The sequence below is a fragment of the Centrocercus urophasianus genome, unplaced genomic scaffold, assembly GCF_019232065.1.
Source record: "Centrocercus urophasianus isolate 14NV4802_14NV808 unplaced genomic scaffold, USGS_Curo_1.0 seq_31, whole genome shotgun sequence".
Taxonomy (NCBI): Eukaryota; Metazoa; Chordata; class Aves; order Galliformes; family Phasianidae; genus Centrocercus; species Centrocercus urophasianus.
In genome coordinates, this window is record NW_024884878.1 from 6,353,552 (window position 1) to 6,373,944 (window position 20,393).

Below are 20,393 nucleotides of genomic sequence, written 5' to 3' on the forward strand. Positions count from 1 at the left end.
CCTAGATTAAGATTTAATAGATAGGTTTCTTTGCTCTAAAATCTGTAGGAGTTGAGTAGTGTTTTCACTTTGATTTGAGGTACTGCCACTGAGAAAAGTGTTCCTACTCTGCCATCTGGCTTGTCTTTCTCTTGTCTCTTCCTTGATACTTTCTCCAACAGAAGTTTTTATGCAAATTTTGGCAAAAGACCACGTGTGCAACAGAGCTGCTGGATCCTGGGGGGAATGGTTGAATCGACCACCACTGCAATCACTTGAAAACTGCCTACTGAAACATGAATATTCCTGAATGTATTTTGTGCTCGTTACAGCTGCAGACAGAGATCACATTTCTTAAATCTTGTTTCTGAGTCCTTCTAGTGTTTTTTTTTTTTCCTGTTCAATAACACTTTGAATGTATTCCATGCTTTCAAACGAGACGTTTCCCACTTGAATTCCTTCTGTTGCTGTTCTTCTGTCTTGTGATACATACACTACTTCACTTCCTGTTTTGTGAGCTGGAGCAGTTGATGCCTGCGTCTAGCTAGCTGCTTTCATGCACTGCTTCTGAAAGCTGTTTTATTCGTCGTAAAATTCATCTTACTCCTCACACAATTATTTTCCGATCCTCTGCTTTCAGGTATGCCTGTGCCTAAGGCGTTCTTGGGTTACTCCAGTCTCCCGAGGCACAGAAGTGTTACATGGCAATAAACTTACAGTGGTGCAAAGTGACTTGAGCTTAAGTAAATACTCTCTAGTCTCAGCCAAGAAATGAGGGCACTTAGGGAAGAGGATGGCAATGTGTGGAATAACAGTTTCAAACTGAACCCAGCTTTTTGGATCTGAGGATGTCTCAGTGCAAGTTCTTGTAGACTCTCACGGTAAAGTGAGACAAATTGTATATGTAAGAGTAAATGTGTAAGCTTAATGTGTTTTCTGAGCCCTTGATTAAAAACTAAGCTCAGTTACAGAACTGCTTAATGACAGTAAATGTTGCACGTTTAGGCAAGGAGGCAGCTTCTCCTCAAAAGATTATTTCTACATTTGTTGTACGTGAATGTTGGCTTTGTAGGAGGCAGGTGTGATCTCAGTGTTGTGTAACTGCTGTAACTGGGATGTGTTCTCCAGGAGGAGCTGACAAAAAACCTTGTCCAAACTCCAATGATTTTTTGCATTTCCTGGAGGCCTTGAGTGCTTCTAAGTTTGGGCTCTTCTACACTGCACTAAAACTTCCCTTGCCAGCCCTCAGCACAGGAAACTGAAAAGAAAGTGAAAAGTCCTTTAGTTCAGTTTCCCGTCTTCTGCTTTCACTGCCTGCTTGCTTGCTTCTCAGGGTTGGACCCTTCCAGTAAAGCAGCAACAGGGCTGCAGGCTGTCAGTCACTGCCACGTGTGTTACAATTCTGGTTACATGTTTCATGTGGAAAGTTACTGTTGTGGCTACATTGCAAATCGTTGCTACAAATGTTTGTGTAGCTGTTCCTGACAGCTGGCTCTTAGAAATCCCACCTGTCTTCAGATTCAAACCCGTCCATCTTGTGAACCATAGGGGTTTGTCAGCATTCAGCTATAACCTCTTGCAAGGTTGCTTCCCATGTGTTTCCTTTCCAAAAGCAGATTAGAGGCTCCAGTGTTTTTCTAGCTGTGCTGAAGCCCTGCAGTCTATATATAGAAAGCAGCTTGCCTAATTGTAGGCTGTTCAATGGAAAAGATGTTTGTGATGCTGACTTTTGTGCCGAAGTTAAAATCTACTTATCCTTGCAAACTGAGAGACAAGAGGTGGGAGAAAAGAATATTTCTAGACTTCTCCAGCATGGCTTTTGTAATACTATATTACTAAAATCCTCATGGGATCAAGAGTGGGCTGCTGCTTACGTATGGTTGGTGCTTCTGGGGAGAAGCATTCGTCATTTTGCTCTTGGCTCTGAGTATTTTTGCCTAAACATTGCTGTGACTGCAGAGGGTCAGTGAAAAGCTGCAAACCAGGCAGCCTGCTGCAGAGTTCCATCGGTTGCTGCTTGTTTCTATGCCTTTCCTCCACACACACAGTCGCAGCCCTCCTCTGTTGCTGACAGGAAGGAAGGGCCTCAGCCAAGCCCATGTGCCAGCTGGAATTAATGCCACTTTGCATGCAGCCAACTTGTGGGTGAATGGGAGAGGTCAGGCTTCTGCTCGTGTGGCTGTGCAGGAAGCCAGTGAGCTCACTGGAAGCATGAAACAGGAGCTGTCAGAAGAAATCTCATCGCCAGGCTTTGACAAGAAGAGAGTTATTGTTCTTGACTTGAGTTTTACATCCTCTGGGCCTGTTAAAGTTGGGTCTGCTGACAGGACTGCAGTGTGCTCAATGAGTCCTGAGCTTTGCAAGCCTTCCCTTCCCCCTGCCTTGTCGTACTGTGAGTAACTTCTACTCTTCTAAGGCTTGCATGTTGCCTGATATTTGTTCATATTCAGCAGTAACTTGCTCCTGATAGCAATGTCTGCTTCCTTTCCCTTGTCCCATAATGTGGCTGGAGGCACTGAGGCAGGAGCAGACCCATACAGTTCCTCTGTGAAACACAGTAACATTTAGCAGTGATCCAGCCCTGTGGAAATGAGATAATGTGGAGAAACTATGAAGGCACTTTGTGGTTTCTTTTAAGTATTGATCATCTGTTTATATATGTTTGTACATATATATGCTCTTATATATACGTAAATTTACGAGATGAAGGAGCACTGTAAAACAAACAAACAAAAAAAAACAACAACACAAAAACAACAACAAAAAACCCCACAACCGAACAAAAAAAAAACCCAAAAAACAAAAAAAATTTTCCAGAAGCCTTGAAGTTGTGTAAACACACAAAACCTGATTCTGTGGGCAGGTGAGACAAATAACCTTTTATCTAATTAAAAAGTCAGTGGATTAAAATTGAGTAATCCTGAACTCTGAGCCTTGAATCCAGTTCCATTTGGTCTCTAAAACTGGTTCCAGCACAATGCCATCCTTTTATTTTTACTCTTATTTTTAACCAAGGTTTTCTTCTGTCCTTTGGGTCTGTGACTCCCTGCTGAGGCAGAATCCAGGCTACTTTCTCTGTTGGCCGTGCCCCAAATTCTGAGCAAAGCAAGGCACATAGTTTGCCTCCTGCCTCCTTTCTGTTCAGCTTTGCTGGCTAATGCTCTCCCCTTCTGGGAGAACTGTTGTCTCTGAAGGTGTTTATAGAAAGGACACAGATGTGGAAGAAGGAGAAAAAGCAATATGAAGTTCATTGCAGTTTTCTCTTTAAGTTCACCTTAATAATGGTGAGTGACAGATTACAGGCAGATCTAGGTGGTTTCCCAATGTGTTGTGTAATGGGGAAGAATATCAGAGAAGTGAGATGTTAGAAATGTGTTTCAAGTTTCTTGTTTAGAAGCTGAGACCTCTGAAATGTTCAAGGCATCTCAGCTAAGCCAGTTCCCCCTTGAATTATGTGAGGCTTTCAGCAGGACCTGCCTTACAGCTGTGTCGTGTGGCTGGAGGCCTGGAGCTGGCAGGGCTGCTGCTTACCCTGCAGCTGAGCAGCCAGACGTCTCTGGGTTGTGGATAGCACAAGGGGGAGGCAATTTTAAAGTAAAAGGAAAGAGGTTTAGGTGAGATGTCAAAAAGAAATCCTTCACTTGGAGGGCAGTGAGGCCTGATACAGACTGCCCGAAACTATGGGTGCTCATCCCTGAAGGCATTCAAAGCCTGGTTGTATGGTGCCCCGTTCTCACCTGAACTGCTGGGTGGCAGAGGATCCCATTTGGCTGAAACAGGCAGGGGGCAGATGTTAGAGGGTTGTCCTCTGTGAGTGCGATCTGTCTAATCCCTATTGTATGAACTAGGAAGCTTTTTTACTTTCATGTACCAGAACAGCACAATCTTAAAACACTGGCATTAATTCTGGCATCCTCCTGCAATCACAGCATTTATGCAGTGCTCTGTAGCACGTGGTCGAGGATGACTGCATCTGAATATAAAGTGTGTTGTCTGCATGCAGCCTGACACAAACAATGATCTCATCACAGCACGTCAGCAGTGTGCTGGCCCTGATAGCAGTGAGCAGGCACTGGTAGTTTTCTAAGGACGGCCCATGGGCAGCCAGAATGTGACTGCATGGTATCTCTGTGCTTTGCTTTTGTAAACAGCAGGTAATGACCAGAAAGATGATTTCATTTTACTTGAAGCCATCACAGAAATGAGTGCAAGAGGTGAAATTTGGCATTTCCAGCCCTCTGTTCTGTGGTTAATGGAGAAGCTGGTGCATTTCTGCCTCAGGCAGTTTGTTGCTGTTGAACAGTAGGCTATGAACATTTGCTATTAATGTGTAAAATAACAAGACCAAGACCCAGGTGAAGAAAGATTCCACTCACACTTGAGATGATGGCTGCTTTAAGCACACTTTGAGCTGCACAGCCCAAGCCCAACAGCAGAGCTGTGCCTGACATCTGCCTACTGTGTTGTTTGAAGTGCCTGCAGTTTTTCCAGGAGAAATTGTCCTTCAGTTAACCATGGTGTGGATGCTGAAAGCTGGTTGGCAAAATCACAGAGGCCAATTTGCTCCTCCACAAAGTTAAACCATTTTATACTGCCTTAGAAGAATTTCCTGGTGTTTCCTCGAACATAAACACAGATTACATCCTAAAGAAATCTATTTCACAGACTAAAAGAGGCCTTTTGGCTAATTCCTTTCCTCCACCTCCAGGACCCCGTAGCTTTCATCTCTAAAAGCAGTTGTGGAATCAGTCAATCTAACACCCGCAGTGTCTCACTGCTGTTTCTGCCCCCTTCCCTTGTCAGTGTGGCTGTAAATTGCTTCGAGCTTCTTGTTCCCTGGAAGGATAATGGTGTCATCACAAATAGGCTGGATGCATTTCCTCACTTGTTTTTCGCTGCTGGCTGTATCTGAAGGAACCTACCCACTATTATCACATTGCTCTTCAGCATTGCTTCCCTTCTTTCACCTGCTTTGTGCTGCGGCCCTTTCTGGTGCTCTCTGCATCTCTGACAGCTTTGTTCCACTGTGTCTCTGTAATCAGTGGATTAATGATCACCTTCTCCACACTCTTAGCTGTGGATGAGTGTCAGAGGGTGCTGAAGGGCACACTCGAGCCCTGGCTGGTGAATGCTATCTCCGTGTACTGCAGTGTGTGCTTTTTGACATAGCTGATGCTTGGCAGTCCCCTGCTGGGCTCTGGCTCCTGCCAAGGCAGTAATAGAGAGGAAAAAAAAGAAGAAAAGCGTCTGTTTTTCGCCTTTGTCCAGAAGCGTGTAGGTTGTTTGACAAGTCACACCATGGTGCTCCTGTGCCAGACATCAGTCCTTGGCGCCCATCGCCTAAGTCTGGTTCCTTGGAACTTTTTTCCATATTTATTTGAAAGAGTGATTTTTAGGTAACAAAAGATCATTACTGCCCATTGGATTTGATTGGACTTAGTCAATTCCATTTTCTTTAGTTTTCTGTTTACTCACTTAAAGGATCCTTACACTTGTTTTCCTGAATAGTTTGAAGGATTTTTATGATTGGCTTGCTTCGTGTGGCTACTCTGTGTATTCTTTAGAAGTATTCCACAGATATCCAGAAGCCCATGGGTAATAAATCACAGTCCAAGAAAACTTTGTGCGATGTAATTCCACTTTCCATCAGAGAAGGTCTCTGCTGCCTTGAGGACCCTCTGTATATCCCTGAGAATCAGATTCCTCAGTGGAAGACAAACCCTGCTGCTGCAAGCAGCACCAGATAGCCTGCTGCATGCAGCTCTGCAGCAAAGGGTGCTCCTGCTCTCTTGCCCATGGAAGAGTAGATGTGCATGCTGTTGTTGGGGGTTGGATGTCAGTCTCAGACTTAAGGAGCAGCTGAGGTTGGAAGGGGCCTCTGGAGGCCTTGTCCCAACATTTGTCCATCCAGGAACATCCTAAGTAGGTTGCTCAGGATCACATCTGGGTGGTTTATGAGCATCTCTGAGGATGGAAGCTCTGCAACCTCGCTGGGCAACCTGTGCCTATACTTAGTCACCCTCGCGGTGGAAAAGTTTTTTATGTTGTGCCTGTTTCCTCTTGTACTGTCCTTGGGTACCAATGAAAAGGGAGTGTCTCCATCTTCTTCACTCACATGAGGTATTGAAGTCCATGGATAAGATCTGCTTCAGCCCATTTCTCCAGCCTGTCTGTGCATCAGCACCCTGTGGAAGAGGAGTGGGTAGGGCAGAGTGACAACATTTCAGGTCTCTCATTAAAAAAAAAAAAAACAAACAGAAATCATTTGTAATAAATGTGTTTGAGTCCTCTTGATGGCAAACCTCAGTGATACAAACCAAGTCATCTTACTGGCTCTGTCTAAAACTCTGCAGTTCTGATTTGCACAGAATAGGAGCAGGACTGATCTCCACTGTGCTTCTTTAACCTGTGTGCCCTACATCTGCTGAACTTGGCCAGCAGCTCTCTGAAGCATGTGAATGTTTGGCCTTTTCCATGTTGATTAACGCACTGTAGGCACAGCTGGCTGCAAGAGTAGCAGTGTTTTCTGATACAGAGGTCAATGACTATGCAAATTCTCCTTTTAGCACCAGATGTGAAGAAGCAGAAGGACACTCACCTTGGCTTTCACACAGTGTCTGGCTCTTGATCACTGCTGGAGGGTCTGACCAGTGTTACATTTCTTAAGGCTTTCACTTCCTGTTGGTGAGAACTGGCACTGAAGATGCCCTAGGCGCTGTCAGGCTGCCCACAGGCTTCTGCCAGCCTGCACCTCAGACAAATAGCAAAGTCATCTCAGCACTGCTGTGCAGGGCTGCCAGGTCCCCATGTCTGCATTCCCTGGTAATGAGCAGAGAGGTGCATGCAGTCAGAGAACAGCATTTAGGCTCCTCTCTGAGCATTCGCACTGCAGGTCTGAAATGGTTCTGCCTCAGCACAGATGAGGTAAAAAAGCTTTCTGTTGCTCTGAACCAAAAGCAAATTGTATTCCTCTGGGGCTGAAGAGCAAACGATGCAAATGGATTGCTGACTGTACTCATTGGCTGCGACTTCGGGCATCCACTGCTCACTCCTGTAGCTGGGTGTGAGAAGAAAATTGGTGGATTTGCCACACTCCCTGCTGCATCTGTCTGGGCATGGGTTCTGAGTGGGCTCATTGCACGTGGGTAAGACTTGTCTTTTTGGGGTGAGGGAATTGAGACAGTGTGCTCTGCATCAAGCACGCCTCCTTGCCCAGTACCCCCCATTCCCACTGCTGCCCCTTCTTTCACCTCTGGGCTCTGCCAACTAAGCATCATTAACCACCAGAACCTTGTATTTATGTGCAATATACTCACTTTGAAGCAAAATACATTGATTTTCTTGACTCTTGCTTGTTTGCTTGTTTGTTTGTTTTTTAGGTGGATGTATTTTATGCAATTTTATTTACACACAGGACATGCTTGTTTGTGTGTGTGTTTCTGCATGTAACTAGGAACAAAAGAAAATGTGCTGCTATAAACCTTCCCTTTATACTTTACTAAATATATAACATGGCTATTTGAAAAGATTTTAAAAGACTGTGATTTGCACACTTGCCTGACTACTGCCTATGTTTACAATCCTGTTTGGCAGAAGCCCTATTGTTCCAAAGCAGAATTCTTTCTTCAGGGTACCAGATGCTGCAGGAACACAAGCATGCTGAGATTTTGGCCTTGAATCTGTTCACAGGGAGGGAGGGAGATGGGATGCCCTGCTCTGGAGAAGCCGCACTTCTTCTCTTGCATGCTCTGGGGCTGGGCTCCTCACTGTCCTTGCTTATTGCTGGCCAAAAGAGAGGGGGAACATATGCAATACTGAGTTTGCAGCCTTCTGTCCTGCACCTCCTTGTGCTGTCTGCTGATGGGACGATGCAGAAGACAGAGGATGAGCTCACGCTGTGTCTTGTTTGAATGGTTTTGTTGACACTCACCAGCAGTGCTATTGTAAACTAACCTTTTTTTTTTTTTACTTTATTTTTTTTGCCCTAAAATTGTTGCTTTCTAACCAGTACCTTTACTAAGACTGGCACTTCCCACGTCTTTCTGTTCCCTAGATCTAGGTCATGGTGTGTGCAGGTCAGGTTTGCTCCTTCTAGCCGTGGTGTCTGCCAGGGAGTGAGAAGGAGGCTTTGGTCCCTCCATCAAGAGAAGTGGCAATAAAATCAGATGGATCTTCTGGGCATGGTCACAGACAGAAGCACCAGGCTGTGAGGCAGCCTGCTGAGCTGTCAACTTGCCACAGTGAGGACCAATGGGTAACACTCTCAGGGTTTGAATCTTGGGTGGTCATATGTGGAGCCAGGAGCTGACCTCAACGATCCCTGTGGGACCCTGCCAGACTGGGGTGTTCTGTGGTTCTGTGTCCTGTAAGGCAGGCACCAGGTAACAATGGGAGCAGAGTTTTCCATCCGAATTTGAAAAAGGCTGTATTGGTTTCCATCAGCTACCAGCTGTCTTTGCTCTTGAAGGTCTCCTCAGCAGGAGGAGCAGCACCAACACACAGCTGGACACTAACAGCAGTGCAAGCAGACTGTGCCAGGGCTGGGGCTGCAGTGCCTGCCTGCAGACCTGATGCTGCTGCTGTTTTGGGGAAATGTGTGAACACCCCACATCCCCTGCACAGATGCCTCTCCGTGCATGCACTGTTCATTTCCACCAAAGAAACAGCTGTGCTCAGCATTTAGCATTTAGCAGCTCCTGCTGGCTTGGGGCTACCCTGGCAATGGTATGTTGGGTGGCTAGGGGGAAATGGGCTGCTAACCAGCCCTGGAGGTACATCTGGGCTCCAGCTGAGGCGGCCCCTTTCTTGGAATCTTGGAATGCCTTACACAAGATCTTTTACTAACACACACAAAGGAGATGGAAAAAGCTGCAGAATCCTAAAACTACCTGAAATCAGATCCATCAAAGCATTTTGGCCTACCCAAAGGAAACTGATGTCTGACTGTGACCCGTGACAAGCCTGAGGAGTGGCACTTAACTGCTTGGTGCTGTAGAGGAGCATTCAGGAAAAACATCCTGAGGAAAAGCCATTGCTCAAACACACATCTTCTCAGAGAGTCCCTCAGTGAGCCATATGCTGTAGATTTTGTGCAGTGTTTACTGTCAGGAAAGCCTGTGCACGCTGCAGGCAGGATGCTTGCTGCAGGCAGGATGCTTGCTGCAGTCTCTGCTGGGCTGTACACGGTTGCAGGCACCACTGCATGGAGGACACTCACTGTTAGTGCAGTGTTACTGCTTTTATCTGCATGCCGAAGCTCCGCTGGGGTTTTGCTGGTTTCTGAGAGGGGAAATGCCTCTGCCTCTCTGTGGTTTTTTCTTCCCAGCAATCGCAAGCAGCAGCATCTGGTTGTCATCTGGTCTGGTCCTTGCACACGTCCAGCACGATCTGTGGGGAGATCAGCAGCTCATCAGTGTTTCAGAACACCCACGGCTGCCTCCCATGCTGGGTCTCAGGGTCCAGCTCAGCAGCTGAGTTCTCCAGAAGTTGTTAATAGCATGGACTGTTTCTCTCTGGCTTTTCATGTTACCTCTCCTTCCCATGTCATTATGTTTATTCTGAATTGTAAGAACATTTCAGGCCAGGCTTAGCAACAGAATATTCAGGAGGGAATATAGTCTCTGTGTAAGGCTAAGCCTTGTTTTCTATAAATGCCTGTGAAGGTATTTAATGTTAGATACTCTAAGAACAGGTAAGGCACTATTCATGTAAAATGTGAGTCTAAAAAGAGCTTAATCTTTTTTTAGTTCTTCCAAGCATCTATCTCTTGGACGTACATACTCCCCCACACCAATGTATACGTGTGTGTAGGAGCCCATGACGCAGGCAAATGTTTGGTGTGTGATGGCAAGACTCTATGCAAAGCACCAGCAAGGATGTTAGCACAGGTTTTAGTTAGACTTTCTTTTCTTTCTTGGAGGGACTTGAGGAGCAGCCTCAGCCTGGGGGCTGCCCAATAAGACAGGCACTGCACAAGTTATCTTCCCACCTACTTAAAAAAGAGAAATTCTCTGCACGGGAGGTGCAGGAGAGTCTCCTGCAGTGTAATCTGCATTGCTGTTACTTGAAAACAGCAGGAGAGAGGGGAGGAAACAAATGCTGAAAGCTGACCTTGTTTTTCTTAGAGCATCTCGCACAGCTATGGTGCATCTATTTGGACACAACACTGAGCACTGATTTCCTCCTCTTTTAGATTCCTTTCCGCTTCCTCTTTCCACTCTCCTTGATCCTCACAGAGGTGCTTCCTCTTCCAGGGTGAGAGAGGGAGCAGCTCAGGGATGATTTATTCCCACTGCCCAGTACCACAGGAGTGTGAGACCTCTGCTCATGTGCCTCTGTGCCACCCCTGTCGTGGGACTCTGACCACTCTAGCATACCAGGTCAGGTGAGAAATGGGCACTGCTGGACTCCCACCCATGCCCCCACCTGCCATGGGGCTCCATCCAGCTTTATCTCTAGTTTGTGACTCAGACACCTTATTCTTCTTCAGAGTGTGAAGGAAAGAATTAGGAAAGACGAAAACTGATAGCTTTCAACACAGACTTGTACTCAAAGGCATAACTCCACTTGCTCCTTGCTGAAGATGCTGATAAATGTACAGAAGAAAGAGACTACTTTACTTGACAAGGCAAGTTCTGTGCGAGGAGGTTCATCCTGGGCAGAAGATGACTGGAAACTACAGCATCATTTTTTCTCCTGGGAAGCACTTGCCCCACCACTGGGACCGGGGCAATGTCTTGGTCTTTCCTCTATAGAAGTTGGAGTAAAGCTGAAGAACAAATGCAAATGTGTGTTGTATTTGCTTGCCTGACATTCTGAAATGCAGAAGTTATGTGGGGTGGAGGAAGCTGTGGCCTATTACACAAGAGAAGTAGTTTGATGGGAGTCTGAGAGGTGACTTGCTGCTTTCTGCAGCTACCTGAAAGAAAATTGCAGTGAGGAGCTGTCAAAGTCTTGTCTCAGGTGGCAAATGACAGAACGTGAGGAAATTGCACCACGAGAGGTTTAGATTGGATATCAGGAAGAGTTTCTTCATGAGGAGGGTCATCAAGCATTGGAATGGGATGCCCAGGGAAGTGATGAAGTCCCCATCCCTGGAAGTATTCAAGGAATGGGTGGACAGGACACCAAGGAGAGTGGTTGAGTGCTGGGATTCAGTAGGTCAGGCTGATGTTTGGGTTTGATGAACACAAAGGTAGAGCCCAGATGACACTGTGATTTTGAGAGTCTTGCTGCTGAGCCAGGCCTTTCCAGCAGTCGGCACAGGGCAAACTGTGACAGCCAGTGTCTGAGAGGAGAAAAAAGGGGTTTTCTTCCCTACACTGTAGATGCAAACAAGCTTCTGCAGCTGACGGAATCCCTGCTTTCATGGTGAGCAGTGGCACTGACACAGCTCCAGCAGCTGCAGGCCACTCGTATAGCTTATCATAGGACACACCTGCTGAGACATAGCCAATTTTGTACTTACCAGCTCGGTCTCAATTCACTTTACTGGCACCTATTGTTCCCCTTACAGCCTCCCACTTCCCCAGGATGTGGGACAGGGCTCCCAAGGCAGTGGTGCTGGTTGTTCCTAGAGCACCTGTCCCAAACCTCTTGAGGTATGTGATAGAAGTTCTTAGGAGAGCAGGACCCATCAGGTTTAGACCTTGTCTATTCCAGCCAACTCTGATATTGTTTGGGAGGAGATGAGAAGCTGAATGCTCTGAATTCAATGTAAACCAAGGTTTGTGCTCATTTTGAGTCCACGTGGATTCAAGGAAGCTTTATATCTGTTTCACTATCTCAGTTTGGAAGATTTGCACTGATATGGTTACATGATTTTCAAGTTACATCTTTTCTTAATCTACATCAATCTGGAATAGCAACAGGGCTTAGATCTTCTGTGATGAGAATCCCAAGAGTCCTTCCTCCAAAGGAACTTCACACTGCTGCTGAGATCTGGCCAAATGAGACACTAGGCTGTGGGCAGTGCAGTACTGTCAGAGAGAGAAATCTGAAGACATTCCATCTTTCAGTGTTAGCACAGCCTCAATTTGCAATTTTGCCTTTCGAAGTAGTCCCAAAGTTCACTGGATGGCTGCTAATTTGCTAATATTGTGCACACAAACCTCATTCGGCTTGTTTGAGGGAATGCTGGCCCTGAGTGCCTTGCATTGCCCTGAAAGGGTCAGAAATATGTCTACAGATTGTAGAGAAATTGTCAGGTGTTGGTAATTACTCAAGAACAACCATTTTATGCATACAAAATGACTTCATTTTCACTGTGTTATTTCACAGCCCCTCTCATTCACACTGGACGGTCTTGCATGAGGGAAAAAAAATAAATGAAGCTCATATTGAAGTCCGTGTAGTCTTCCTGCTGAGCCATATCTCACACGTACCATCATACTGGTTGGAGGCCACCGAGGGCAGGACCAGCAAAGCCAAGGCTGGTGAGGCTTGTGGGTGGCAGTCAGTAAGGCAAGGAGAGGGCAGAACAGCTGTTCTGGCTTGGGATCATGTCCTTGTGATGCTGGCAGGCTGCCTGCATGGCACTGGGTGGTGGTGCTTTGGCAAGGCTCATGCCAGCAACCCACTGAAGCTTTAGGCTTAGAAGAACAGCTTCACTTATCACTTGTTGGGTCACAGCAAATACACTGAGAAGTCATCATCAGATCTTAGACCTGCACTGACATGCAGTCATACATACACATGTCTGTATATATGCACATATATACATGAATTTTAGTTCAGGGAACACAAGAATACACCCAGCCACTAAATCAGACAGTGTCTGATTTAATGGTTGGGAGCCATGCCTGTGATAGGGTAGTTGGAACTCGATGGTCTTTGAGGTCCCTTTGAGCCCAAGCTGTTCTGTGATTCCCTGGTCTCTTGTTAGCTGGAGTCTCTGATTTGAGGGTTAACTTGTGTCTTGGTCAGAGAAGGGCAAGAACACTCAGCCATCTCCTTTCTTCAATGTGCAAGGTGGAAATGAGATGGGAAGTAGCTCAAGGGGTGGAAAATTAGCACTTGCTAATGAGAGCATAATGAAAACCAAATTTATTTATTTCATTTCTCTAACAACTTCCTATTACTGGACTTAACCCTGCTGTACACAACACCTGTGATGCTAGGGTCCATTCCACCAATACTCTGGATTACTGAGTTGTGTTTTTGTTGAGTTTATATCTCTGCAGTACTCTGCTTTCCTTTATTTTTTCTGTTTTAGAGTTTCAAGGTGCTCTGTCCTCTAGTAGTAAGGAAATGTGATCGCTGGGTCTGTTACTATTCAGAGGGAATTAGAACTGGACAGTGAGTTGAACACGTGTGCAGAGAAAATGTGAAAGGGGGAAAGTTGGTTCACAAGGAGGGAAAAAGGGAAAAAAAGGTTGAAACAGGTTGGGTGGATCGGAAGGTTCAGTGGTAAAGGTGGAGCAATTAGATGTACTTTGATGGGTTGATAGCTGGACAAGATGATCTTAGTGGTCTTTCCAACCTTAATGATTCTATGATTCTATGATGGTCAGTGTAGTTGAAGTTCACTGGCTGGGTAGCCAGGGAGGTTCTAGGGTTTGTATTTTAGTACAAGAAAGATGTACTTGCTCTACATATCCATTGTTTCAGATCCATTGGCTGATGGCCTTAAAACTCAAAGTGGGTGTTGATTAGGTCTTTTCCAACCTTGATGGCTCTATGAATCATCATGTGCCTGCAACAGGAGAGATGACAGAACAGTCGTATCATAAGGAATAAAGCACAGGCTTTCCTTATTACTATTGCCCAACACCGAGATTTATGCACTTTGTAATTTAACTAAACTTATCTCTACCTTTAAGATTCTGCTTTCTGATGTGGTTGAGCAATGGCAGCAGTTGCTCTCTGGTAGTTTTTACTTCTGGTGCCGCCTCCATTACTTGCTGATGTGACCCTGGCAGTGAGTGTCACCAGAAGCTTTTCCAGCTCTGGAGATGCTCTCGTCAGCACAGGCTTTGCTCTTGGTGAGGCAGGGGTATTTGTCTCTGTTGTGCACTCTGAGGCTCATCTCCATCACTCACCTCACAACAAGTCTTGGTGTTTTTGTCTCTCTCTCCCTCACAGCATGCACCTGGGGTGTCAGGCAGCTGTAACTCCTGGCTGGAGAGGGGTTTCTCTGTGGCAGTGCCATCAATTCCTTCCACATCCCCGAAGCAGGCTAAGATCTTTGAAAACCTTTTTACCTGTGGTAGAGAAGGCTGGACCAGAATTATGTCTTCTGCTGGGTGTGCCAGGCTCTGCTCACCTGTTAGGACAAGTTCATCTCTCCCACAGCATTCTGAGTGTGCTGCAGTCTCTGCCTGAGTCCCATATGGCTCCCTTCCTATTTAGACATGGGATGTGCCATAATGTGATTTACCCATGCAGTTTGATAGTTACGTTGGATAATGTAGTGAAAGACCAAAGGTCTACACAATTCTGGAAATTGTGTCTATTTAGAGGCATGTTTGATGCAGGAGTCCCATGGAGAAGAAAGTATTTTTCAGACTGTATGTAGCTACAGTGAGAAATCTTTTTCACTTTGTCTCTCAACAACACCAATATTATAACACTGTGTAATAATAATAATAATAGTAATAATAATAATTTAACCACTACAGTTTACACAAACCTTCATAGCTTATCCACTTCCTTAAGATTACCTCTTCCACATGTTTTCTGGAACCTCTTATGATTCCAGCCTGTCAGACTGAAAGCTCTGAGATCCATCCATCCATCCATCCATCCATCCATCCATCCATCCATCCCTCCATCCATCCATCTGTCCATCCACCTTTTCTGTCTACCATCTGTTTCCGTCCTTTTACTTCATTCCCTAACCATGGGGAGATGGTGAAAAAGATATTTCCACTGTTACTGTTTTTAAAGAAAGCTAGGATTAGTATCCCAATAAGGAAGAAAGCTATATGCAAGTAAATTTTATTTGCTTGAATATTTTCATATAGAAAAGGTATCTCAAGAATGAGAGATTATTTTCAATTTCAAACCTCTTTGTGCTTTCCTTTCCTCTTTTTTTTTTTTTTCATGGTGAAAAATTGAAGCATACAGAAAACAATAGTGTATCTGGTGGTGAAATCCTTTCTTCTGCTGATCAGGTGCTTCTCATAAGAAACCTATCCTTTCCTTTTTCTCCCTTAGTTTGCTGCCATACATGTGGCTCTGCCATACAGCTGCAAAATTCAATATTATTCACACTGAGGTGCAAGGTTTAGGCCTTATCTTCTATTCGTTTCCTATTCAGGCATTGCTACAGTGCAGAGGAAAATCACAAGTTTCTTTTTTATCTGGTGCCCAATGGGAAGTGAGACTAATTTCCACCAAGCAGTCTTATCCTTTCCCTTACCATTCATGGACTTTTGAACTTTGTTATGGCCCCATATTCATAGCACTGCACTGAGTGACAAATTACTGGCAATAAATGGAAACCTGAGAGTGCTGATCTGGCTTTCTGGGGACCCTGAACCCCTGGCCTTGTGGAAGAGAGCCCTTTGCACCACACTGTGCGTGTGATAGGGGAGTGCAGGTGAAATCAGAAGCAGAAGATGGAACGTCACACGAGGTACCAGCCAGGGGGTCACATCCATCAGAGACTCGTCCCCCAGAGAGATGTTGTCAGCACTAGTGACAGGACCAACCTCCTATGGGTGACAGGGACTCATTGCCCATACATGACAGCTGCCAGCATCTGCCCACCTGGCCAGCAGCTGGTGGAGACCAGGAACAAAGGACATGGTTTCCTTGAAAGCTGTCAGCAAGCAGATCCTCACCCCATGCAGATGCAGGCATCCGCACTTATTATCTAGCAATGACCTGAGAAAGGTCCCTGCATCTCAGGTGGTGTGCTGTATGCATGGGCACCTCCTGGGTGGTGGTCTGCATACAAAGGGACAAAATTGTCTACCTGTAATAAAGAAGAAAACCATTAGAGCACCATGCTGGGAGTGACAAGTGGCAGTAAATATTGCACAGGCAGGTTTGCTGAAATCTATACAGGGAGGGCTTTTTAGTAGAAATCAAAATGCACAAAAAAATATCTTTGTGTTTCCTGAATACGGACTCCCATGCATCCTGTGGGTCACGATTCCAGACTCTGTAAAGTTGGAAGGGGGAATGTCATTCTGAAGAGTCGTAAGGCAAATGGAGGAAACCCTTAGAAAGCTCTCAAGAATAAATTATTGATAAACACAGCAAAAGACCATCAGCAGACTAAACCACTGGAATTTTCCCTCACTAATTGTCACACCCAGCTCTCAAAAACAGAAATGCTCCTCTATCAGATAGCACTTTTCCCCTAACTTCTCTTCCTCTCCTCAGCCTCCAGGTAGATCTGACCTGTCCAAAAGATGGACTTGGATCACAACAGAAAATGCTGCAGTTGAGCTGTTCTCAAAATACACACAGACCATCAATTTTGGATACCTGGAAGAGGACACTGAGCTAACCTAGATGTGAGAGAAAGACTCAGGCTGCAGCAATCGTTTGATAATAGGTGGCCTTGTTGGGCTATTTGGATCTCAGGCATCTCCTGCAAGTGTTGTCTGACACACTTCTTCCTGCACAGTGTTATTTGCTTTTTCCAGGGTTTCCAAGGCCTCAGAGACACTCTGGGTGGGACCTTGCAGTTCTCTGCATAAATTTTCATTCTTCTCTTCTGCCTCTCCAGCACTCCACCATCCCATTGTTTTCTTTCTTTTCCACTTTGGTACCAACCAAAGCATACTGCATTCTACTGGTCTCCTTTTTCCACTGCTCATCTTCTATATTATCCCACTAGCTTGATGCATTTTGGAGGCAGGATACATCTTTGCCTTGTGGTACCCCAGGGCTTTGTGACTGCACTTTGTTCCCCATTTAACAGCTCTTTCATTACCAAGGTAATACTTTCGCTAATAAGAATGGCTGTGCAAAGAGCGTGGGAAGCATGGCCCTGGACCCTGCACAAGCCATCAACACAGAGTGGACCCCCAGCTGCCTCCAAGACCAGTGCGAGAATGAAAGAAGTTAATTGCCAGCATTTATGGGAAATTGCTGAGCACAAGCCCAGCTGTCGTAAATGTCAAGAGTATGCACTCTCAGCCTGTGATAAGAACAATACTGTGTAATGTTCTTTCATTGTTGGCCAAGCTAATAATGCATTATCTCCCTTTTCCATCAGCTAAATGCATGCACACAGCTACTGTCCTGCTGCGCGTTCCACCTGGCCTCCAGATCAAACCACGCTCTGTGGAGAGCTGTGCCACAGGCCATGCCTGCCTCTGCTGGGGATTGCAGCAGGAAGCCCCGAAAACAGGGATGAAGGAAAAGCCTTGTGCTAGTCTAGAAATAACTTACTAGCACTACTTACAGGCAGAGTACAAGAAGAAAACTCCTCTTCGTGATGGCTCTCAGTGTCTTACCTGGTAAAAGTGTGTGTAGTGCAGAAAGAGGCGATGCAAAATCCCCAGTCTGTGGCAGACAGCACATACCTGAGAGCTGAAAGTGGGGCTTTTGGTATCTCTGTAAGCATTTTAAAACTGTTTGAAACACTGCAGAGAGCACAGTTTGAGTTCCCAATGGGCAACAGATAGATCTGCAGCTCCAATATAACCGTGGCTTTCATTTGCTGCTATGGTAGATCCTTTTCTGGACAGCCATGTCCCTACTGCTGGAACTGATGTAAACCAGCAGATACACAATTACTCCTGACACATTGCAGGGGAGCCCTGTCTGCCCAAAGGCTTACCTGACTCAGAGCAACTGGCCTCATGAAAACAGGAACTGTGGCAATTTAACAGCATCCTTTCCTCCTTGCTGTGCTGTTTTTCTCAGCCTCAGCACTCTGTGTACTTCTGGACACTGTTCTCACCAGAGGAGACAGCTGGTGCTCATGCTGGCTCAGCGCCTCTGATATGAGCAGCCTTGGCTCTGCAGAGGGATATCACTATCCATGATCAGACTGTGATGTGGCTGCAGCCCAAGAAACACTGCACTTAGGTCCAGCCACTGAACTGCCAAAGTCAGGCTGGCAGCTTGTGGATCTCTCCAGGAGCAGCAGCGCTGAGAAACGAGGGCTGTTGCTGGCAACAGAGATCAAAGAGAATTACTGATCTTCAGTGCTGTAGTCCTAGGACATCTTCTTTCCCACTCTTGGTGTTCAACTGTCAGCTGCAGGATGCTATGCAGCAGTGCCACCTGGGAGCACCTGCAGTGTACTGAAGGTAGATGTTACCAGGCTTTGTCACACATCATCACCTTCCTCCCTACTGGGACTTCAATAACTGTCCTTACAAGGTCTGGGTTTTGGAGCATGAAGTTGTTGGGCCCTTCTTTGTTCTGCTAGTGGCAGGACTCCCTGTGTGCCTGCAGGATGTCTGCCACCTCTCCTGCAAGAAAAAGGGATAATTTTGCAGCTGGGATAAGAAAGAGCAATGACACTGGTATTTTTGTCCAAGCAAGGAGATTTCCCATCTGTCCTCCTCCTCATTGTCCTTCTTTCGTGCTTGATTGTCATTGCTCTTTCATCACTTCCTTGTTAGGACTCAGCAGATTCTCTTCCAAAGCCACCACTGGCAGCACAATGTGTTTATCTTGTAACCCCGTTCTTTCCATCCTGTCAGCAGGTGTTTTTGCAGATATTCTGACAGCAAGGTGCCCCTCTTTCCAAAAAGCCCTGGGAAACCAGCACCTCAACAGGCTGAAAGCCCCACATCTTCTGGTCCAGCCACCCTTACCCTCCTCTGGCAGCACTGAAGCATCAAAGCTCACCTAATTGCCTCCCTTCATTTTCCTCCAAACACTGCCTTAACACTTCCCAGCCTGAGGGTGCCTTTTGGGTCCACCACAGACTGCTTCTCTTGGGCTCCTTGCTCAGGCTGGAGGTGTAAATGGGCAGAGAACAGTCTCTGAGACAGGGACTTTAGCCAACAGGAACTTTACTGTTGGCATTACGCATCAGGTGGTGCCAAGAACACAGTAGGTTTCAGCAGTCACCATTTAGAAAAACAAACACTGTGATCTTTAGCCTTTTTGTGGGAACGTTGTTACTTCAAACCCAGGAGACTAGAAGGAGACAAGGAAACGAATGTCTTCAGAACAGCATAGCCCACCTTTGATTCAGAGTGTTGGGAAAAGCAAAAAGGAAAAAGAAAGATGGTTTTGATAGAGATTTGTTGGGCCAGGAGAACCATCCCAGCCTGGATTCTGATCTTCACATTTTTAACAGCTTCCATCAACCTCAGGACAAGTCTCTGGGGGTGTATTCCACCCATGTGGTGACTGCAGCAGTAGTGAGGGGGACTCAGAAGTTTTGATCAGTTCCTCTGTGACCAATGCATTGGATTGCGGTCATTTTCACCTGGCAGATTCCTGCTGGTAGAGAAAAATGGCAAAAGGGAGAGGCAGAGGAAGGAGAACAGCTCAGTAATAAGCTTTGCCTTTCCTAAATCCTGTAAACAGTAACTCTGCATCCTCCTCCTTCTCAGGTGTCAACAGTAAGTCATGCTTTGGATTCAGGGAGGGGTTGCTCACGTTAACTGTGACATTTTGAGAAACCTCATGCAATTTGTTCAGAAAATCATCACTTTCATAAGTGTTCCTCCTCGTTGTTCAATGTATTTTAAAAAACCACTAATGTCATGTCTACAGTGGACACCAAAAGAATAGCTAAGGCATAGGAGAACCATCAGGCCCTCTATTTATCAGCCTGGGTGCCGCACCATTAATCTTCCTTGACATTTCACAGAAATGCCAGCTCTTGGCCCTCTCTGTGTAGCACTAAGAGTTTGCACAGCCACTTCCTCCCTTAAAGCATGTTTTAAAGAAGTAGGTAAAGTAGAAGTGGTTGCCCCAAAGATGTGGTCTGGGGCTTGCTGTGGCAGGGAGCAGCACCTCAGTTTCATCAGATAAGCTGTGTTCACCTGTTCACTGCTTCTGTGAGTAGTGTTCTCTTGAGAAACTTTGGGGCTGAAATGTCACCAGTTCACTTGTATGGAAACTGAGCATCCCTTCACCTGTATTTATCAGCATATTTATCAAAAAACACAGCAAAATGGACAAGTGTGTCTCCCACCAACAACATGTGTTTTTAGTGAGGATTTCAGTGAATGTATATTTAGGATTTGAGGGAAAAAAAAAATTGCAAACCAGAGCAGCTGATGTGGTGTGAGTGTGTGAGGTGCAAGCTGAGACTTTGGATCCAGCACTTCGCAGGAGCCTGCTGGGTTGTCAGGGAGGACATCAAGTGCCTTTGCAGAAAAACATCAAAAGAAAAAGAAATAACATTAATAGAGTCGTAGAATCAGGATTGTTTCAATTTGAAGGGACCCTTAAAGGTCAGCTAGCCCTCTGCCATAAATAGGTACATTTATAGGCTGCTCAGAGCCCCTTCTAGCCTGACCTTGAGTGTCTCCAAGGACAGG